The following is a 19,295-nucleotide window of genomic DNA, read 5'->3' as shown; positions in this document are numbered from 1 at the left end:
ACACACACACACACACACACACACACACACACACACACACACACACACACACACACACACAGAGAGAGAGAGAGAACGAGAGCGATAGCGAGAGAGGGCGGGGGGCTGGACGCTAGAAACGTGTTTGTGTGTTTCAGAACCATGGACAGCAGCCTGCTACTGGAAACAAGGCAACTCAATAACCCGAGTTACTACAGTGACTCCAAGTGATACAAAGTGATGATTGCATAGGCCTCCAGATGAATTCATTTTATGAAATGTGTAAAAACGAAGATTCTCTCTCAAGATAATCATTAGTCAATTACTCTAAATGTCAATCCAAAACACAACCTGAACTTGAATTATTAGTGTACCAGGTCTCTTCAACCCTGTTCCTGGAGAGCTACCCTCCTGTAGGTTTTCACGCCAACCCCAGTTGTAACTAACCCGATTCATGTTATCAACCACCTAATTATTAGAATCAGGTGCGCTAGATAAGGGTTGGAGTGAAAACCTACAGGACGATAACTCTCCAGGAACAGGGTTGGAGTGAAAACCTACAGGACGGTAACTCTCCAGGAACAGGGTTGGAGTGAAACCCTACAGGACGGTAACTCTCCAGGAACAGGGTTGGAGTGAAACCCTACAGGACGGTAACTCTCCAGGAACAGGGTTGGAGTGAAAACCTACAGGAGGATAACTCTCCAGGAACAGGGTTGGAGAGCCCGGGGTAGACTGTTGTCTAAAAACAGAACTACACTGCATTTATAGGCTACATAGCTAGATTCAAAAAATATAACGTTAAGTCATGTTTATGTCAAAGAAAGTCTACAACGAATAACAGCTAACATGCACACAGCAAACACATTGTCTGGAGACTGAGTCTTCCACGCCAAGATGAAACAACAACGAAAAGCATCACAAGTTCAAGGCAAATACATACAGCTAGCCATGGGTATAGGCTTAGTAAGACCTTACCTTCACAGATATTTGAAATGTACCTGGTCGCATCAGCAGAGTTGATGTCTTGTTAGATCTCTGTTCCGACCATCACTGAGGCTGGCACGTGAGTCACGGAAAGGCAGACTTGAGTGATAATTATTCGTTTCTTTCTGTCACTGCTTGACTGAGACCCTAACAGTTGTGTTAACCCCTCCAGTGTCACCATATGACCCCCGTATGGAAAAGTGACCAGTACAAAACAAAACGTTACATGAATAACTATTTAATACGAACTATAAAATGGATTTAAGGCATAGACTAAAATATGAGTTAATAATGTCTACCAAAATCACAACGAAATTATCTCAAAATGAATAGTGTTAAGTCCACGTTGTTTATTTGTGTCGCTCTCCTCTCGTTCCGCTCTCCAACTCATTCATATAGGATAGAAAAGTCATATAGAGGCCAATTCCAGGCTCCTTTCAATTCACATGCAACGCAAAAACAAAATATCCAAAGCCCCTTAAAATAATCTCAAAATACGTCCAACGAAACGACAAAAATATATGTTCTGATAAGGCATGCAGCCATATACCACCAGCGCCCGGTTGGACAGAGTTTGATCGGTTGTATTGTGACTGCCTGGTATCTGCTGGGTATCTTTAAAATAGCGTCCTTACACCCATACCGTGCATAACAAAAGCATGTGTAACGGTCACAAAGCAGTTTTCCACAATTAGAAGTGGTCAGATTTCCCGAGGGTCCTTTGAGAAAGAACCGTCAGGGATTTGAAACTGTTCTTTCTCCCCTCCCCGTTTTGGCTCCGCTGGTAGGCTTGTGGCTGCAGTTGGTTCGGTTAGTCCATCGGTGAATGTAGCCCGTATTCCTGACACTCTGGTAGTGGCCCTATAATTCCTGTACTGGGCGGTTTGTTCGTTATAACCTACCTGTGTAGCGTATTTCCTCGCGCTCGCAGCGCAAATGGAAACCAGCAGGCTAAAAAATGATCGGCATTGGTGGTTCAATCGAAAGCGTTGAGATTGAGACAGAAGAAAGACACCTACGAAAATCTCACCGCTGAATAGAGTAAACCGCGGCTGAGCAGACAGAGCAGAGAAAGTGGTCATTTAAGTCAGCGCTCCTCGTAGCCTATGCCCAAATGCTCATGTAGTATATGGCTGCTGTAAAACTGTGACAAATTTAATCATTACAATATCGAGTCTTGAGATTCAGCCTTTGGAGAGATGTCGACGTGAAGACCATCCCTAAGAGTTAGATTCGACACCTCTGTCCTATTCTCATCTTCGACAGGAGGACTGTATGAGAATAGAAACTCATCACATGAATTGCCCACTTTTCGTGAAGCGATTATGAACCGCTGCAATTTCCTAGGCTACACTAGTTTACTCTCACTGCAAGTTTTGTTATATTTCTGTCCACTTTGGTAGATTACAACATTGTCTGTCTTTATAGCCTATTTCAGACATTTCTCACGACTGTTTGTGTGTTTCAGCAGCACGGCCTCATCAACATGTGACACACACTGACCGAAATGTGCCATGGATAACAACTTAGCTATAAGAATGCATGTGTTATACTCCTTACAATGCATAAGGAATTATAATATAACATTTATAATAATTCATAAAACATTTATACACACTTATAAGTGTTTATAATGGCTTATTCATGAAAGTTATTTGAAAGTGTCCGAAGAAACATTGGGAGCAAAGAGAGAGGAGAGAGGAGAGAGCAGAAAGAGAGCGAGAGCGATAGTACAGAGACCAGAGAGAAGAGAGAGAGAGAGAGAGCAGAGGGGCACAGAGAGAGAGAGAAATATATGTTTACCATGCCAAAAAAGCACCTTAAATTGAAACTAAATTGAAAGAGTGAAAGAGGAGAGAGAGGGAGCAGCAGCTTGAACACAGAGAACAGAGAGAGCAGAGAGAGCAGCGATAACAGAGAACAGAGAGAACAGAGAGAGCAGAGAGGGAAGAGAGGGCAGAAAGGGCAGAGAGCAGAGAGAGCAGAGAGAGCAGAGAGGGAAGAGAGGGCAGAAAGGGCAGAGAGCAGAGAGAGCAGAGAGAGCAGAGAGGGAAGAGAGGGCAGAGATAACAGATAGGGAAGAGAGCAGAGAGAGCAGAGAGGGAAGAGAGGGCAGAGAGCAGAGAGAGCAGAGAGAGCAGAGAGGGAAGAGAGGGCAGAAAGGGAAGAGAGCAGAGAGAGCAGAGAGGGAAGAGAGGGCAGAGAGCAGAGAGAGCAGAGAGAGCAGAGAGAGCAGAGAGGGAAGAGAGGGCAGAAAGGGAAGAGAGCAGAGAGAGCAGAGAGAGAAGAGAGGGCAGAGATAACAGAGAGGGAAGAGAGGGCAGAGAGCAGAGAGAGCAGAGAGAGAAGAGAGGGCAGAGATAACAGAGAGAACAGAGATAACAGAGAGGGAAGAGAGGGCAGAGAGGGCAGAGAGCAGAGAGAGCAGAGAGAGCAGAGAGAACAAATCAAATCAAATCAAATTTATTTTTATATAGCCCTTCGTACATCAGCTGATATCTCAAAGTGCTGTACAGAAACCCAGCCTAAAACCCCAAACAGCAAGCAAAGCATGTGAAAGAAGCACGGTGGCTAGGAAAAACTCCCTAGGAAAAACTCCCTAGAAAGGCCAAAAACCTAGGAAGAAACCTAGAGAGGAACCAGGCTATGAGGGGTGGCCAGTCCTCTTCTGGCTGTGCAGGGTGGATATTATAACAGTTAAAATGTTCATAAATGACCAGCATGGTCAAATAATAATAATCATAGTAGTTGTCGAGGGTGCAACAAGCACGTCCGGTGAACAGGTCAGGGTTCCATAGCCGCAGGCAGAACAGTTGAAACTGGAGCAGCAGCACGGCCAGGTGGACTGGGGACAGCAAGGAGTCATCATACCAGGTAGTCCTGAGGCATGGTCCTAGGGCTCAGGTCCTCCGAGAGAAAGACAGAAAGAGAGAAAGAGAGAATTAGAGAGAGCATATTTAAATTCACACAGGACACCGGATAAGACAAGAGAAATACTCCAGATGACCCTAGCCCCCCGACACATAAACTACTGCAGCATAAATACTGGAGGCTGAGACAGGAGGGATCAGAAGACACTGTGGCCCCATCCGATGATACCCCCGGACAGGGCCAAACAGGCAGGATATAACCCCACCCACTTTGCCAAAGCACAGCCCCCACACCACTAGAGGGATGTCTCCAACCACCAACTTACCGTCCTAAGACAAGGCCGAGTATAGCCCACAACGATCTCCGCCATGGCACAACCCAAGGGGGGGGGGGCGCCAACCCAGACAGGAAGACCACGTCAGTGACTCAACCCACTCAAGTGATGCACCCCTCCCATGGACGGCATGGAAGAACACCAGTAAGCCAGTGACTCAGCCCCTGTAATAGGGTTAGAGGCAGAGAATCCCAGTGGAAAGAGGGGAACCGGCAAGGCAGAGACAGCAAGGGCGGTTCGTTGCTCCAGCCTTTCCGTTCACCTTCACACTCCTGGGCCAGACTATACTTAATCATAGGACCTACTGAAGAGATAAGTCTTCAGTAAAGACTTAAAGGTTGAGACTGAGTCTGCGTCTCTCACATTGGTAGGCAGACCATTCCATAAAAATGGAGCTCTATAGGAGAAAGCCCTGCCTCCAGCCGTTTGCTTAGAAATTCTAGGGACAAATAGGAGGCCTGGGTCTTGTGACCGTAGCGTACGTGTAGGTATGTACGGCAGGACCAAATCGGAAAGATAGGTAGGAGCAAGCCCATGTAATGCTTTGTAGGTTAGCAGTAAAACCTTGAAATCAGCCCTTGCCTTAACAGGAAGCCAGTGTAGGGAGGCTAGCACTGGAGTAATATGATCAAATTTTTGGGTTCTAGTCAGGATTCTAGCAGCCGTATTTAGCACTAACTGAAGTTTATTTAGTGCTTTATCCCGGTAGCCGGAAAGTAGAGCATTGCAGTAGTCCAGCCTAGAAGTAACAAAAGCATGGATTAATTTTTCTGCGTCATTTTTGGACAGAAAGTTTCTGATTTTTGGCAATGTTACGTAGATGGAAAAAAGCTGTCCTTGAAACAGTCTTGATATGTTCTTCAAAAGAGAGATCAGGGTCCAGAGTAACGCCGAGGTCCTTCACAGTTTTATTTGAGACGACTGTACAACCATCCAGATTAATTGTCAGATTCAACAGAAGATCTCTTTGTTTCTTGGGACCTAGAACAAGCATCTCTGTTTTGTCTGAGTTTAAAAGTAGAAAGTTTGCAGCCATCAACTTCTTTATGTCTGAAACACAGGCTTCTAGCGAGGGCAATTTTGGGGCTTCACCATGTTTCATTCAGAACAGAAACATTCAGAACAACAGAACATTCAGAACAGAGAGGGAAGAGAGGGCAGAGAGGGCAGAGAGCAGAGAGAGCAGAGAGAACAGAGAGAGCAGAGAGAGCAGAGAGAGCAGAGAGTAGAGAGAGCAGAGAGAGCAGAGAGTAGAGAGAGTAGAGATAACAGAGAGGGCAGAGAGTAGAGAGAGCAGAGAGAGCAGAGATAGCAGAGAGAGCAGAGAGAACAGAGAGGGAAGAGAGGGCAGAGAGCAGAGATAACAGAGGGCAGAGAGTAGAGAGAGTAGAGAGAGCAGAGATAACAGAGATAACAGAGAGAACAGAGAGGGAAGAGAGGGCAGAGAGGGCAGAGAGCAGAGAGAGCAGACAGAGCAGAGAGGGCAGAGAGGGCAGAGAGGGCAGAGAGGGCAGAGAGTAGAGAGAGTAGAGAGAGCAGAGATAACAGAGAGAACAGAGACAACAGAGAGAGCAGAGAGAGCAGAGAGTAGAGAGAGTAGAGAGAGCAGAGATAACAGAGAGAACAGAGAGGGCAGAGAGGGCAGACAGTAGAGAGAGAACAGAGAGCAGAGAGTAGAGAGAGCAGAGAGAGCAGAGAGAGCAGAGAGTAGAGAGAGTAGAGATAACAGAGAGAGCAGAGAGTAGAGAGAGCAGAGAGAGCAGAGATAACAGGGAGAACAGAGAGGGCAGAGAGGGCAGAGAGAACAGAGAGGGCAGAGAGGGCAGAGAGGGCAGAGAGGGCAGAGATAACAGAGAGAGAGAGCAGAGAGAGCAGAGAGAGCAGAGAGAACAGAGAGAACAGAGATAACAGAGAGGGAAGAGAGGGCAGAGAGCAGAGAGAGCAGAGAGAGCAGAGAGAGCAGAGAGAGCAGAGAGTAGAGAGAGCAGAGATAACAGAGAGAACAGAGAGGGCAGAGAGGGCAGACAGTAGAGAGAGTAGAGAGAGCAGAGAGAACAGAGAGAACAGAGAGAGCAGAGATAACAGAGAGAGCAGAGAGAGCAGAGAGTAGAGAGAGCAGAGATAACAGAGAGAACAGAGAGAGCAGAGAGAGCAGAGAGTAGAGAGAGCAGAGATAACAGAGAGAACAGAGAGGGCAGAGAGGGCAGACAGTAGAGAGAGTAGAGAGAGCAGAGAGAACAGAGAGAACAGAGAGAGCAGAGATAACAGAGAGAGCAGAGAGAGCAGAGAGTAGAGAGAGTAGAGAGAGCAGAGAGAGCAGAGGGAGCAGAGAGAATAGAGAGAGCAGAGAGAATAGAGAGAGCAGAGATAACAGAGCGGGCAGAGAGAGCAGAGAGAGCACAGATAACAGAGAGCACAGATAACAGAGAGAACAGAGAGTAGAGAGAGCAGAGATAACAGAGAGAACAGAGAGAACAGAGAGAGCAGAGAGTAGAGAGAGTAGAGAGAGTAGAGATAACAGAGAGGGCAGAGAGGGCAGAGAGGGCAGAGAGTAGAGAGAGCAGAGATAACAGAGAGGGCAGAGAGAGCAGAGATAACAGGGAGAACAGAGAGGGCAGAGAGAGCAGAGAGAGCAGACTGGGTCACATAGAACACACCCAGCCCAACCAACCAACCTGGCCAGGGGCCAAAACAAGCAGTGGTCCATCTGGTGTGCATAGCTGCTTTAGGAGTTCAGCCAGCATGTTAATGACCAGTGACAGGGATACTAGGCTGGTGCTGAGACCCACTGGGCAGCAGGGTCTGGCTGGGTGCTGCTGAGATGGCAGATCAGCTATACAAATTATGGACATGTTAACCTTTATGTAATATCAGCCTAAAGTCTGATAAAGCCTTAAGACAAGTGATTTGTCTTAAGTCAAGAGAGGGCTTTACATGAAGAATATGTTACAAAGCTATTTTTTTTTATAAAGGATTGCCAATGACAGGAGGATGAGGATAGGGAAAGAGGGGCACAATATATTGCTGTCTCTAATTCCTTACTCTCTGTATTCCCTGATCATTTTAGACCAAATAAAATATTTATCACAAAAGAGGGCTTTTAATCGAAAGACCGCAATATGCATTTGTAAAAGATGCAGGGATTATCTGAAAGCTCTTTGCCACAGGAAATGTGTTACAGTAATTGTAGTTGCTTTAGAAGTTGGCTACTAATATAGACTGGCTGATATATGGACATAAAATAAACGGAGACGATTTGGACCGAAAGAATTGTCCTCTTCCAACAATCCGAAAAATATGGAAAAAGCAAATGAGACAATGTCTGGTACAAAACATTCATTTGATTACAATCGCAGACATTTCCCAATGGGCACAGACATCATTTCAACTTCTAGTTTTGATTTACATTTGAATAAGTTGTCAACTAACGTGAATTCAGCATGAAATCAACAAAACATCCCACCAAGTCATTGGATTTAGGGTAAAAGTTGACAGAAAAAATATGAAATTCCCCTACGTTGATGACTTAGCGAATCCAATCAGTTTTCCACGTTGATTCAACATCATCAAATAGCATTTTTTTTGTTGAAATGATGTGGAAACAACATTGATTCAACCAGTTTTTGCCCAGTTTCTTCTCTCAATTCAATTACAATTTAAGGGGCTTTATTGGCATGCGAAACATATGTTTACATTGTCAAAGCAAGTGAAATAGATAATATACAAAAGTGAAATAAATAAGACAAAATTAACACTAAACATTACACTTCCAAAGGTTCCAAAAGAATAAAGACATTTCAAATGTCATATGTCTATATACAGTGTTGTAATGATGTGCAAATAGTTAAAGTACAAAAGGGAAAATAAATAAGCATAAATATGGGTTGTATTTACAATGGTGTTTGTTCTTCACTGGTTGACCTTTTCTTGTGGCAACAGGTTACAAATCTTGCTGCTGTGATGGCACACTGTGGTATTTCACCCAAAAGATATGGGAGTTTATCAAAATTTGATTTGTTTTTGAATTCTTTGTGGGTCTGTGTAATCTGAGGGAAATATGTGTCTCTAATATGGTTATACATTTGGCAGGATGTTAGTAAGTGCATCACAGCTTCCACGCCATTTTGTGGGCAGTGTGCACATAGCCTGTCTTCTCCTAAGAGCCAGGTCTGCCTTCAGCGGCCTTTCTCAATTGCAAGGCTATGCTCACTGAGTCTGTACATAGTCAAAGCTTTCCTTAAGTTTGGATCAGTCACGGTGGTCAGATATTCTGCCACTGTGTACTCTCCGTTTAGGGCCAAATAGCATTCTAGTTTGCTCAGTTTTCTTGTAAATTCTTTCCATTGTGTCAAGTAATTATCTTTTTGTTTTCTCATGATTTGGTTGGGTCTAATTGTGTTGCTGTCCTGGGGTTCTGTGGGGTCTGTTTGTGTTTGTGAACAGAGCACCAGGACCAGCTTGCTGAGGGGGCTCTTGTCCTGGTTAATCTCTCTGTAGGTGATGGCTTTGTTATGGAGGGTTTGGGAATCGCTTTCTTTTAGGTGGTTATATAATTTAACATCTCTTTTATGTGGATTTTGATAATTAGCGGGTATTGGCCTAATTCTGCTCTGCATGCATTATTTGGTGTTTTACATTGTACACTGAGGATATTTTTGCAGAATTCTGCATGCAGTCTCAATTTGGTGTTTGTCCCATTTTGCGAATTCTTGGTTGTTGAGTGGACCCCAGACCTCACAACCATAAAGGGCAATGGGTTCTATAACTGATTCAAGTATTTTTTGCCAGATCTTCATTGGTATGTCAACTTTTATATTCCTTTTGATGGCATTGAAGGTCCTTTTTGCCTTGTTTCTCAGATCGTTCACAGCTTTGTGGAAGTTACCTGTGGCGCTGATGTTTAGGCCAAGGTATGTATAGTTTTTTGTATGATCTAGGGCAACGGTATCTAGATGGAATTTGTGTTTGTGGTCCTGGCAACTGGACCTTTTTTGGAACACGATTATTTTTTTGTCTTACTGAAGCACCAGAAGATCTAGGTGCTGCTGTAGGCCCTCCTTGGTTGGGGACAGAATCACCAGATCATCAGTAAATAGTAGACATTTGACTTCAGATTCTAGTAGGGTGAGGCCGGATGCTACAGACTGTTCTAGTGCCCTCGCCAATTCGTTTATATATATATATGTTGAAGAGGGTGGGGCTTAAGCTGCATCCCTGTCTTGGCCCCTGACCTGTGGAAAGAAATGTGTTTTTTTCCAATTTTAACCACACACTTGTTGTTTGTGTACATGGATTTTAAAATGTCACCTATTTTTCCCCCAACACCACTTTCCATCAATTTCTACAGCAGGCCCTCATGCCAAACTGAGTCGAAAGCTTTTTTGAAATCAACAAAGCATGAGAAGACTTTGCCTTTGTTTTGGTTTGTTTGTTTGTCAATTAGGGTGTGCAGAGTGAATACGTGGTCTATCGTGTGATAATTTGGTAAATAGCCAATTTGACAATTGCTCAGTACATTGTTTTCGCTGAGGAAATGTACGAGTCTGCTGTTAATGATAATGCAGAGGATTCTCCCAAAGTTGCTGTTGACGCACAACCCACGGTAGTTATTGGGGTCAAATTTGTCTCCAATTTTGTGGATTGGGGTGATTAGTCCTTGGTTCCAAATATTGGGGAAGATGCCAGAGCTGAGGATGATGTTAAAGAGTTTAAGTATAGCCAATTGGAATTTGGGGTCTGTAAATTTTATAATTTGATTTGGGATACCATCAACCCCACATGCCTTTCTGGGTTGGAGGGTTTGGAATTTGTCTTGCAGTTCATTCAATGTGATTGGAGAATCCAGTGAGTAATGGTAGTCTTTAATAGTTGATTCTAAGATTTGTCATGATGGCGCCGGAGGGGATGGCTGATGTCTTATCTGCTCTTAACCAACCATGCTATTTTGTTTGTTTTTTCACGTTGTTCGTAACTTGTTTTGTACATAATGTTTCTGCTACCGTCTCTTATGACCGAAAAGAGCTTCTGGACATCAGAACTGCGATTACTCACCTCAAATTGGACAAAGAGTTTTTCTTCAATGAGTCGGGCGGGTGGGATATACTACAGACACCCGACCAGGCCCAGATCCCTGTAATTCGCTGGAGAAGGAAACAGGGATTTTGCGGAAAAAGATCAGGGTGCCTTGTGAGAATCAGAAGATGAGGGGCTAATCTGACCTTTGCATTCTGTCCTACTAGCTAAAGTTCAATCGCTGGAAAATAAATGGGACGAACTGAAAGTACGTATATCCTACCAATGGCACATTAAAAACTGTAATAACTTATGTTTCACCGAGTCGTGGCTGAACGACGACGTTAAGAACCTATGCATATATGTAAACAACAGCTGGTGCACGATATCTAAGGAAGTCTCAAGGTATTGCTTGTCTGAGGTAAAGTATCTCATGGTAAGCTGTAGACCACACTACCTATCTAGAGAGTTTTCATCTGTATTTTTCGTAGCTGTCTACGTACCACCACAGACAGATGCTGGCACTAAAACCGCACTCAATGAGCTGTATACCGCCGCAAGCAAACAGGAAAATGCTCATCCAGAGGTGGCGCTCCTAGTGAATGGGGACTTTAATGCAGGGAAACTTAAATCAGTTCTACCAAATTTCTATCAGCATGTTAAATGTGCAACCAGAGGGAAAAAATCTCTAGACCACCTTTACTCCACACACAGAGACGCGTACAAAGCTCTCCCTCGCCCTCCATTTGGCAAATCTGACCATAATTCTATCCTTCTGATTCCTGCTTACAAGCAAAAAAATTAAAGCAGGAAGCACCAGTAACTCGGCCTATAAAAAAGTGGTCAGATGAAGCAGATGCTAAACTACAGGACTGTTTTGCTAGCACAGATTGGACTATGTTCCGATGGCATTGAGGAGTACACCACATCAGTCACTGGCTTCATCAATAAGTGCATGGAGGACATCGTCCCCACAGTGACTGTACGTACATGCCCCAAATAGAAGCTATGGATTACAGGCAACATTCGTACTGAGCTAAAGGGTAGAGCTGCCGCTTTCAAGGAGCGGGACTCTAACCTGGAAGCTTATAAGAAATCCCCTATGCCCTCCGATGAATCATCAAACAGGCAAAGCGTCAATACAAGACTAAGATTGAATCGTATTACACCGGCTCCGATGCTCGTCGGATGTGACGGGGCTTGGAAACTATTACAGACTACAAAGGGAAGCACAGCCGAGAGCTGCCCAGTGACACGAGCCTACCAGACATCTTCTAGGCAAGTAACACTGAGACATGCATGAGAGCATCAGCTGTTCCGGACAACTGTGTGAACACTCTCTCCGCAGCCGATGTAAGACCTTTAAACAGGTCAACATTCACAAGGTCGCAGGGCCAGATGGATTACCAGGACGTGTACTCTGAGCATGCGCTGACCAACTGGCAAGTGTCTTCACTGACATTTTCAACCTCTCCCTGTCTAAGTCTGTAATACCAAACATGTTTTAAGCAGACCACCATAGTCCCACACTAAGGTAACCTGCTTAAACCTGTTAGGGCTAGGGGGCAGTATTGACACGGCCGGATAGAAAACGTACCCGATTTAATCTGGTTACTACTCCTGCCCAGTAACTAGAATATGCATATAATTATTGGCTTTGGATAGAAAACACCCTAAAGTTTCTAAAACTGTTTGAATGGTGTCTGTGAGTATAACAGAACTCATATGGCAGGCAAAAACCTGAGAGGATTCTATATGGGAAGTGGCCTGTCTGACAAGTTGTTGTTCATCTTGGCTCTTTTTATTGAAGACTGAGGATCTTTGCTCTAACGTGACACTTCCTACGGCTCCCATAGGCTCTCAGAGCCCGGGAAAAAGCTGAATGATATCGAGGCAGCCTCTGGCTGAAACACATTATCGCGTTTGGCAAGTGGCCGATCAGAGGACAATGGGCTTAGGCGCGTGCACAAGTCGACCCCGTGCTTTATTTTCTTTCCTCTTTTTACCTAAACGCAGATTCCCAGTCGGAATATTATCGTTTTTTTACGAGAAAATTGCATAAAAATTGATTTTAAACAGCGGTTGACATGCTTCGAAGTACGGTAATGGAATATTTAGAATTTTTTGGTCACGAAATGCGCCATGCTCGTCACCCTTATTTACCCTTTCGGATAGTGTCTTGAACGCACGAACAAAACGCCGCTATTTGGATTTAACAATGGATTATTTGGGACCAAACCAACATTTGTTATTGAAGTAGAAGTCCTGGGAGTGCATTCTGACGAAGAACAGCAAAGGTAATAACATTTTTCTTATAGTAAATCTGACTTTGGTGAGTGCTAAACTTGCTGGGTGTCTAAATAGCTAGCCCTGTGATGCCGGGCTATCTACTGAGAATATTGCAAAATGTGCTTTCACCGAAAAGCTATTTTAAAATCGGACATATCGAGTGCATAGAGGAGTTCTGTATCTATAATTCTTAAAATAATTGTTATGTTTTTTGTGAACGTTTATCGTGAGTAATTTAGTAAATTCACCAGCAGTGTTCGGTGGGAATGCTAGTCACATGCTAGTCACATGCTAATGTAAAAAGCTGGTTTTTGATATAAATATGAACTTGATTGAACAAAACATGCATGTATTGTATAACATAATGTCCTAGGGTTGTCATCTGATGAAGATCATCAAAGGGTAGTGCTGCATTTAGCTGTGGTTTGGGTTTATGTGACATTATATGCTAGCTTGAAAAATGGGAGTCTGATTATTTCTGGCTGGGTACTCTGTTGACATAATCTAATGTTTTGCTTTCGTTGTAAAGCCTTTTTGAAATCGGACAGTGTGGTTAGATTAACGAGAGTCTTGTCTTTAAAATGGTGTAAAATAGTCATATGTTTGAAAAATTGAAGTTTTTGCATTTTTGAGGTATTTGAATATCGCGCCACGGGATTACACTGGCTGTTGAGTAGGTGGGACGCGTCATGAAATGCTTTGAAAGGCTGGTCATGGCTCATATCAACTCCATTATCCCAGAAACCCCAGACCCACTCCAGTTTGCATGCTGCACCAACAGATCCACAGATGATGCAATCTCTATTGCACTCCACACTGCCCTTTCAGACCTGGACAAAAGGGACACCTATGGAGTATGCTATTCATTGACTATAGGTCAGCGTTTAACACCATAGTGCCCTCAAAGCTCATCACTAAGCTAAGGTTCCTGGGACTAAACACGTCCCTCTGCAACTGGATCCTGGACTTCCTGACGGGCCGCCCTCAGGTGGTAAGGGTAGGTAACAACACATCCGCCACGCTGATCCTCAACACGGTGGCCCCTCAGGGATGTGTGCTCAGTCCCCTCCTGTACTCCCTATTCACTCATGACTGCACTCCATCATTAAGTTTGACACAACAGTGGTCAAACTTAATGATGACAGTGGTAGGCCTGATCACCGACAATGATTAGACATCCTATAGGGAGGAGGTCAGAGACCTGACCACGTGGTGCAAGGACAACAACATCTCCCTCAACGTGATCAAGACAAAGGAGATGATTGTGGACTACAGGAAAAGGAGGACCGAGCACGCCCCATTCTTATCGACGGGGCTGTAGTGGAGCAGGTGAGAGCTTCAAGTTCCTTGGCATCCACATCACCAACAACTAACATGGTTCAAGCACACCAAGGCAGTCGTGAGGGCACGACAGAACCTATTCTCCTCAGGAGACTGAAAAGATTTGGCATTGGTCCTCAGATCCTCAAAAGGTTTTACAGCTGCACCATTGAGAGCATTCTGATGGGTTGCATCACTGCCTGGTATGGCAGCTGCTCGGCCTTCGACCGCAAGGCACTACAGAGGGTAGTGCGTACAGCCCAGTACATCGCCGGGGCCAAGCTTCCTGCCATCCAGGACCTCTAACCAGGCGGTGTCAGAGGAAGGCCCTAACAATTGTCAACGACTCCAGCCACCCCAGTCATAGACTGTTCCCTCTGCCCCCAAGCTATAAGACTCCTGAAGAGCTAATCAAATGGCTACCCAGACTATTTGCATGCGCCCCCTCATCTTCGCTGCTGCTACTCTCTCTTATATCTATTCATATTCACTTTAATAACTCTACCTACATGTACATATTACCTCAGTTACCTCGACACCGGTACCCCCTGTATATAGCACCACAATTGTTATTTACTGCTGTTCTTTAATTATTTGTTATTCTTATCTATTACTTTTTTTGTTGGTATTTTCTTAAAACTGCATTGTTGGTTAAGGGCTTGAAAGTAAGCATTTCACTGTAAGGTCTACACCTGTTGTATTCGGCGCATGTGACAAATACAATTTGATTTGATTTTGATTTGATTTATTCATGTATGTTTTTGCTGTTTGTTCTTTGTTATCGAGCCAAAAAGATTGGGGAAGTGGTTGATCCATACATCTCCATTTTGGATAGATAACTCTTCGTGTTGTTGTTTGTTTATTATTTCCCAGAAGTGGTTATATGCTATGGATTTTTCCATTTTCATTGAGCTGATTTCTGACATGCTGTTCCTTCTTTTTCCGTAGTGTATTTCTGTATTGTTTTAGTGATTCACCACAGTGAAGGCGTTGACTCAGGTTTTCTGGGTCTCTATGTTTTTGGTTGGACAGGTTTCTCAATTTCTTTCTTAGGTTTTTGCGTTCTTCATTTAACCATTTGTCAGTGTTGTTCATTTTCTTAGGTTGTCTGCTTGACATTTTTAGATTTGATAGGGAAGCTGAGAGATCATATATACTGTTTAGGTTTTTTTACTGCTAGGTTTACACTTTCACTATTACAGTGAAACATTTTGTCCAGGAAATTGTCTAAAAGGGATTGAATTTGTTTTTGCCTAATATTTTTTTGTTAGATTTCCACACTACTTTCCTTTCATCTATAGCATTTCTTAATATTATTCAGTTCCTTTGGCTTTGATGCCTCATGATTGAGCACAGCTCTATTCAAGTAGAGTTTGATTTTGCTGTGATCTGGTAAGGGTGTCAGTTGACTGACTGTGAACGCTCTAAGAGACTCTGGGTTGAGGTCACTGATAAAGTAGTCTACAGTACTACTGCCGAGAGATGACCTATAGGTGTACTTATCATAGGAGTCCCCTCGAAGCCTACCATTGACTATGTACATACCCAGCATCCGACAGAGCTGCAGGAGTTGTGACCCATTTTGTGTTGGTTATGTTGTCGTAGTTGGGTCAAGGGGAGCATATGGGGGAGGGAATGCTGTCACCTCCAGGTAGGTGTTTGTCCCCCTGTGTGCTAAGGGTGTCAGGTTCTTGTCCAGTTCTGGCATTTAGGTCACCAAAGACTACTACATGTACCTGGGCTTGGAAATGGTTGATCTCCCCCTCCAAGATGGAGAAGCTGTGGTCGTTAAAGTATGGGGATTTTACTGGGGGGATATCGGTAGCACACATTAACACATTTTTCTCTGTTGAGATAATTTCCTTATTCATTTCTAGCCAGATGTAAAATGTTCCTGTTTTGACAAATTTAATAGAGTGGGTCTGCTCTTTACCAAATTAGCATACCCCCTGGGTCTCTTCCCTGTTTCACACCTTGTAGTTTGGTGGATGGGACTACCAGCTCTCTGTAACCTAGATGGCAACCAGTGGGTCCGTCTCCTTTATACCATGTTTCTTGTAGAATGACAATGTCTGTATTTCCATTTTATTTGATGAAGTCTGGGTTCATGCTCTTTAGGCCAAAGGCAGATGACCTCAGACCTTGTTTTATTCCAGGATGAGATAGTAAAAGCATTGTGTTCCATAGTGTCTAGTGTTGTTTTTGTGTGGTCTAGGCCCGGACAATCACAGTAGGTGTGAGCAGAGCATGTTGAGCATCTGATACATACCTCTTAGGTCGCAGGATGGGGCTTGGGCGTTGTAGCAGTGGGGGCTGGGCCTGTTGCTCTACTTATGGCCTGGGCATATGTCCTGCTGTCATGTTGAGGTCCTTGCCGCAGGGGCGGTGGGCATGAGGTGGGCAGAAGGGGCATAGGTCTGATATTCGGCGGTCTATATAGGGTGTGGCCAGGGTTTGCTTGGGGTGGTCGTAGCTGGTTGGGGTGTGGCTGGGGATGCTGTGTTCTGGGTGTAGGTCCTCTTGGCATGGGTTCACTCGGTGCAGGTCTGAGAGAGGGGGTCTTGCAGGTCTGGGAGGGTGTCTCGCTGGTCTGGACGGGGTGTCTGTTGCACCTGTGTGAGGTGCTGGGGCTACGGTTGAGGGTGACGTCCTTCAGGGTCCTGGCAAAAGTTAGGATTGCTGCCTTGTAGAGGTGGACCTGGTCTGAAAGGCTGTTCAAGTCCAGGGTGGAGTGGTGGGCCAGGTAGACATTAGGTTTTGAGGCACAGTCTCGCGAAATGCTTGTATTCACCCGCTGTATTGTGGCAGGGTGATAGTATTTTCGTGGTAGCTGGGTGGAGACAACCACTTTTGCATTGGGGAAAGTGAAAGAAGTGGAAGAAGGCCCACCCTTTCCTGCTGGGCCCTCATGTCATTGGTGCCCATGTGAATTATGGTGTGGCTGGGGGACCCTAGTCTGTCTGACAACAGCTCCAGGGCATGCCTAGTGTTTGGGCACCAGAGCTTAGCCACTTTGTGTTTGGGAAAAAGTTGACCCTCTTGATGTATTTGCCCTTTGAGTCAATGAGGAGCACAATCTCTGTTCTTTTGTGTGTACTCAGTGGATGTATGTGTGCGTGTGTGTGGGGGGGGGGGGGTTGTCAATAGAGCTATTTGGGGAGCTGACAGGGAGGGGTGGGGTCTGTTGGGTTGGTGGGTCCTGTGTTGTCTGTCCCATTGTGGTGTTGAGGTTGTGGTCCGGGTCTGAGGTGGGCTGTTCTGCTGGCTTCTCTGGGGGAGTGTCCTGCTCTCTGTCACACCTCAGCTTTCTCACCTCATCATTCAGTGCCATGTGTGCCTCTTTAAATTCTCTCACCTCAGTCCGTAGAGCAGCCAGCTCTCTCAGACATCCGTCCAACTCCACATGCTGCCGTCCGGGTCTTGTTGGGGGGGGGGGTTTGTTCTGTCTGTATTGTGTGGACTAGCTCTCTGAGCTCCACCATGTCTCTCTCCAGCTCTGTGAATATATCCCTCTCAATGATGGAGGAGCAGTGCAGTTGTGGGACCTGGGTATGTTCAGTGCTGGGGGGGTGACTATCCTCAGACTCACTCAGGATGGGGGAATCGTCACAGCGAGAGAGTTTTATCTGCTGTGCTCTCTCTTTGATCCAGTAAAAGTCCTGCTGGAACGGCATGAGGATGCCCTGCAGCTACTGTCCCAGACTGAGGATGCCCTGCAGCTTTACTGTCCCAGACTGAGGATGCCCTGCAGCTTTACTGTCCCAGACGGAGGATGCCCTGCAGCTTTACTGTCCCAGACTGAGGATGCCCTGCAGCTTTACTGTCCCAGACTGAGGATGCCCTGCAGCTTTACTGTCCCAGACTTTACAGAGGTTGTTTCAATTTCCTAAATGTCTAGTATTCTGAGATTCCTCCCTGGGCCAATACCCTCTCTCTTGACATAGGAGAACCATCGATCACCACATTCTTTTGGAGAGATTGGAAACCCAAATTGGTCTACATGGACAAGTTCTGGCCTCGTTTAGATCTTATCTGTCGGAAAGATATCATTTTGTCTCTGTGGATGGTTTGTCCTCTGACAAATCAACTGTACATTTCGGTGTTACTCAAGGTTCCGTTATAGGACCACTATTGTTTTCACTATATATTTTACCTCTTGGTGATGTCATTCAGAAACATAATGTTAACTTTCACTGCTATGTGGATGACACACAGCTGTACATTTCTATGAAACATTGTGAAGCCCCAAAATTGCCCTCCCTGGAAGCCTGTGTTTCAGATATAAGGAAGTAGATGGCTGCAAATGTTCTACTTTAAAACACGGACAAAATAGAAATGCTTGTTCTAGGTCCCAAGAATCAAAGAGATCTTCTGTTGAATCTGACAATTAATCTTGATGGTTGTACAGCCGTCTCAAATAAAACTGTGAAGGACCTCGTTACTCTGGACCCTGATCTCTCTTTTGACGAACATATCAAGACTATCAAGAAGGGCAGCTTTTTTCCATCTACGTAACATTGCAAAAATCAGAAACTTTCTGTCCAAAAATGATGCAGAAAAATGTATCCATGCTTTTGTCACTTCTAGGTTAGACTACTGCAATGCTCTACTTTCTGGCTATCCGGATAAAGCACTAAATAAACTTCAGTTAGTGCTAAACACGGCTGCTAGAATCTTGACTAGAACAAACATTTTTTATCATATTACTCTACTGCTAGCCTCTCCACACTGGCTTCCTGTTAAGGCAAGGGCTGATTTCAAGGTTTTACTGCTACCCTACAAAGCATTACATGGGCTTGCTCCTACCTATCTTTCCGATTTGGTCCTGCCGTACATACCTACACGTACGCTACGGTCACAAGACGCAGGCCTCCTTACTGTCCCTAGACTTTCTAAGCAAACAGCTGGAGGCAGGGCATTCTCTTATAGATCTCCATATTTATGGAATGGTCTGCCTACCCATGTGAGAGATGCAGACTCGGTCTCAAGCTTTAAGTCTTTATTGAAGACTCATCTCTTCAGTAGGTCCTATGATTGAGTATAGTCTGGACCAGGAGTGTGAAGGTGAACGGAAAAGCACTGGAGCAACGATCCGCCCTTGCTGTCTCTGCCTGGCCGGATCCCCTCTCTCCACTGGGATTCTCTGCCTCAAACCCTATTACAGGGGCTGAGTCACTGGCTTACTGGTGCTCTTCCATGCCGTCCCTAGGATGGATGCGTCACTTCAGTGGGTTGAGTCACTGACGTGATCTTCCTGTCCGGGTTGGCGCCCCCTCTTGGGTTGTGCCGTGGCGGAGATCTTAGTGGGCTATACTCAGCCTTGTCTCAGGATGGTAAGTTGGTGGTTGAAGATATCCCTCTAGTGGTGTGTGGGGGCTGTGCTTTGGCAAAGTGGGTGGAGTTATATCCTGCCTGTTTGGCCCTGTCCAGGGGTATCGTCAGATGGGGCCACAGTGTCTCCCGCCCCCTCCTGTCTCAGCCTCCAGTATTTATCTTGCAGTAG

General features: G+C 45.0%; 1 protein-coding gene across 1 annotated transcript in view; it reads right to left on the bottom strand.

Moving 5' to 3' along the window:
* Positions 1-2,279, bottom strand: part of LOC106568425 (protein FAM163B-like) — a 39,912-nt gene extending 37,633 nt beyond the window's left edge. Inside the window, exon 1 of the mRNA XM_014138746.3 lies at positions 958-2,279. The gene's annotated coding sequence lies outside the window, so the exon portion shown is untranslated. The remainder of the gene's footprint in view (positions 1-957) is intronic.
* Positions 2,280-19,295: the final 17,016 nt, after the last annotated feature.

The sequence above is a fragment of the Salmo salar genome, chromosome 13 (genome assembly GCF_965601325.2).
Source record: "Salmo salar chromosome 13, fSalSal1, whole genome shotgun sequence".
In the NCBI taxonomy this organism is placed as follows: domain Eukaryota; kingdom Metazoa; phylum Chordata; class Actinopteri; order Salmoniformes; family Salmonidae; genus Salmo; species Salmo salar.
This window is presented reverse-complemented; position numbering and strand designations above follow the sequence as displayed.